The following is a 4266-nucleotide window of genomic DNA, read 5'->3' on the forward strand; positions in this document are numbered from 1 at the left end:
TGCTCCTCCGCCCGATGCGCAGCATGATCTCTGCTGACTCAGCAGCGGCTCTCTGAACCGACATGCGGACGGTGGCCGACATCGCCTCTATCAGATCCTGAGGATGGAGCTTGGACTTAGTTTCCAGATGTAGTCAAACCATATCTTTATAAGAGCGTAAAGCTGCCAGGTTAAAAGCTTCAATACGCAGGGTGACGCTGATCAGTTGGATGGATAAAAAAGCATTATGACGTGTTGTAACACATTACTGCGGTAGTCTTTTTTATTTATTTATTTTTTTAAGGATTTTTTTTCGGCACTAGTTTATTTGACAACGATCTGACTGTAAGGGGGCAGAGAGAGCGTAGAGAGGCCTGGGCCCAGCGAATGGAGGACGGGAGTCGGACTCCTGATTACCGCGGGCTAAAGTCTCTGTATATGCGGGGCGCCGCGCTAACCACCGCGTCGCGCAACGCCCCTATTGCGGTAGCCTATGCTGTAATTTACAGTTTGTAATTATTAAATTATTTACATTTTTATACAATTTGAGCTTTCTGACGAACTCACCTAGTCCACCTTCTTTCATTTTCTGGGAAAAATCTGTTTAGTCATGTAATTGCGACTAGTCGACTGGCCCAGAAAAAAGTCAGTGCAGAGAAAAGAATCGACGAGTCGACTTGGTGCAACCCCTATATGATATTATTCACTATCTTCTACATTTGTACTGATTTAAATAGGATTGGGTTATTTCTAAAAACCTGGTGCTATAAGCACAACTGTTTAGTGAAAACAGTTTCTGTTTTATTCACAATGAAAACTATTTTTTTTTTTTTTGCCTCTTCCATTTACATTTAAACTATTGTTTGATAGAGTAGATGAAACATAATATTGGGTCAATGAAAACCAGAAAACAAACGCAAAGTTTTTTGGGAAAAGTTAATCCTAATGCATGAAATACAGGTTTTATGGATTGTAAGCTGTGCTCCAAATTTTTAATCAATATAGAATAGCTAAATCCATATATGACCACTTGTTATAATATACATAACAACTGTGTTTTACAATAAACACACTTGTTTGTGAACTGCATTTCATAAAATGTGAAAACTTCACATTTTGTGAAAAGTTTTTGCATTTTCACAAAATGCGGTCCAATTACATTGCAGTAATTGGACCAGGGGAGGATTGGCCATCAGAAGGTTTGGGGCTTTAAAATGGAAACTTTGATTAAAGGTCTTCTAAACACTAACTTACACATAGTACCCAAAGTGCTGCCGCACAAACAATTTCAAAGTGGTTGAAGCTTTTGTAACCTTTATTTTCTTTTTCCTTTTTGCTTTTAAAGGTTGTCAGTTGCCCCAAGTGCAGACTGTATTACAACAGGACGACAACTAGAGAACTGCTTTCAGTCAGAGTCAAGCGTAAAACACTCACCTCCCTAAACCTTGGACAACAGCAAAAAGATAGCCTTTCGTGAGATAGTCTTCACCTGTAAGTACAAATATCCTGGTGTTTTAATCTGCAAGATCCTGTGGTGTGAACTCTAATCACACCTATATTGATGCCTTTTACTTGACAACGGAAAAATTATAGAACTTGTTTACCCTTATTAGTCATTACGTCTATAGAAAAATGTCTTTACATTCAGAATGTTAGGGAGATATTGCTACTATAATGTTAACATTATTGACTTGAGAAGTAGTTACAGACCAATAAACTCCAAACACAACTATAACTATCCCAAAACAGCTAACAAGTCCAGGGTGGGTTTATCAGCTTTGTAATCAATAAAATACATCTTACAATATAATACCAGTGATGAGATGCATTAAACAGTGGCCTGGCACTCAATCATGATAGACTCTGAATCAAAGTTCTACTGCAACAGAATGCAATTTGATAAGCTATGCATATCTAAGAAACTATACAAGTCATTTACATTTCTTTTAAAGTGACAAAAATGAGTAATGTAATATTTTACATTACATTACTCATTCTGTGTAACTTTAGTTATCTTTAAAAAACATCAACTTCATTTCTTTTCTCCTCGATTTTGAACCATATTTCCATCTTGTTAAGACAGAGTTACTGTCTTTTCTCTCTAATCTCCAACAAAATTAGTTTAGAGTATATTGCCTGTCATACATAATCATTAAGATATCAGTTTATTTATAAACTGTGTCATATTTATAAGCTATACAAACTACTTATATAATCAAAATTATATGGATATTTTGGTGTCTTAAGTTAAAGATTGTTTTCTGGTGTTAGCATTACCCTCTTATTTACCACTACCATTATGACTCTGCCTACAGTTTCATTGGGAGTCATACTGGGGATAGATGGCTTCCTCCATATTAATTGGGATATGTCATTAAAAGACTCGTCTAGTTTTCATCAAGCATCATCAAATTATTTTTTATGCTTGTTAGGGAAGCTAACATCAAATTTATCTTAATATGCACTAATATGCACAGTGAAAACTTTCCACTACTGCAAAAGTTGATGTGTACTGTGTTCTTATTTTCGCCATTGGAGTGCAGCCAATCAATGTAATGATCTTCTCATGGATTGGCTGCCTTGAAAACACCAGCCAATGGCGTGTCAAGTAGCTTTGCATAGGAGTTTCAGCTTCTCTAGCTGTGTTGTCTTTGGAATATTTTAGATATGCTCTACCAAAAAAAAACAAAAAAAAAATCACAAATAGGTAGATTTTCCACATATAATTTGGAGTTATTGTCCACTCAAAAATCTGTGAATACTGAACTACAAATAGACTGGCGTCCATTTTAAAATGCAGTGATGTCAGTTCTGTTCCAGACGGAACCGGCCTGTGCCTTTTTTTTTTTTTTAAACCCCATAAATTAAGTGCATCAGTGCTGCTGTGCACAGCCACCCTTGTGGTCACTTTGGAGCTTTGTAGGCAGTGAAATGTCAGAAGGGGTCAGTCTGAAATTTTGCAAACTAATAGGAGACATAATTTAAAAAAGAAAAGAAGAAAGAGCAGTGGGTTAAATTAGTCAAAATGCCTAAAGGAAAAAAAAAGAGAGAGATGGGTAGGGGAGAAAAACAACAAAACTTTGTGCGGGATGGAACCAAATGTGCCAAAATAACAGATATTTTATGTGGTGGAAGGGCCAAGATCATGATGACACTGGACCAATCAGCATGATTATCTGACCAATCAGCATGACTAGCTGGTTGGCCATGAAATTACCAATCACCATCCTAAGACTCTAACCAGTCTTGGTGTGTTTGTACTTTTTAAAGTTTAGGGCAGACATTTTCTGATTGACCAGAAAAAGGCATATGTTTCATTATTGCAAAACAAAAACATTTGGTGTAATGTTGTATTTTTGTTCTATCACGATGAATTATTTGCACAAGTGCTGTAAGGTTTATCATTGTTGCTGTTAAGTTGCAGTCAAGGACAGTGTCAGCTGTGGTTATGGAGTTGGAAGAGAGGGACAGAATAATGTCAGCCAGAGTAGGAGTGAGAAAGTTGAGGAGGAGATTGATGCATTGGGACAGAAGAAAGAGAAAGAGATGCAAGAGGAGGATGAGAAACAGCGGAGTGGAGTAGGAAAGAATAAGGTGACAAGTTCAGGTACATATTAGGTTGGTATTATTACGTCTTTCCTGTGGATTATATTAACTCTTAAAGATTAAAGAGTTGTGGTCCAAATCTCAGATTTTTGACATATCTGAAAATTTTCCTTCATGACTTTCCTTTCCTTCTGGAAGTTGTTTTTTATTCTCCAATATATGCTTTGATTTTTATAAGCTGAAACTTATTCGCTGATTTTTATTTAAAAATGTTGTCATTAAGCACATAAACAAACACACACTCAGTCATTTTGATCGTTGAAAACATTTAGTGTTTTTATTCCACAAACAATGTATTTTGTTTCAAAATTTTGGCTCTTGTCTGGTGTAGGATAGGCTATATGGCCTCTCCATATGAAGGTATGGGCTGGACTTCCACCCACCTCTTAACTCAACCTTGACATTACAATGGTTGTTGTGGCAGTTAGTTGTTTATGGATATTTGTAACGATAGGTTTGCTCTTCTGTAGTAATGCATAACATAGTACGTTGGAATATACCGTATCCAAGGGCGTAGAAACGAGTCTGTCACTGGGGGGGATGCATATCGGAAACCTGACAGATTAGTAAATAGCTTGAGCAGAAATGTCAAACAGTTATGCCAACAACACATCAGTAATGCGTTACTCTAATCCAGAGGTTCCCAAACTGTGGGGAGCTCCCCCTAGGGGGCGCGCCCCC

The 4266-nt window shown here is 37.1% G+C and overlaps 1 long non-coding RNA gene across 1 annotated transcript in view; it reads left to right on the forward strand.

The window, feature by feature from the left end:
- The window catches only part of LOC103147868 (uncharacterized), a 3785-nt gene extending 2344 nt beyond the window's left edge, over nt 1-1441 (forward strand). The window contains exon 2 of the long non-coding RNA XR_477294.2: nt 1325-1441. This is a non-coding gene — a long non-coding RNA (uncharacterized LOC103147868). The remainder of the gene's footprint in view (nt 1-1324) is intronic.
- Nucleotides 1442-4266: the final 2825 nt, after the last annotated feature.

This window comes from Poecilia formosa, unplaced genomic scaffold (genome assembly GCF_000485575.1).
Source record: "Poecilia formosa unplaced genomic scaffold, Poecilia_formosa-5.1.2 Scaffold191, whole genome shotgun sequence".
Taxonomy (NCBI): Eukaryota; Metazoa; Chordata; class Actinopteri; order Cyprinodontiformes; family Poeciliidae; genus Poecilia; species Poecilia formosa.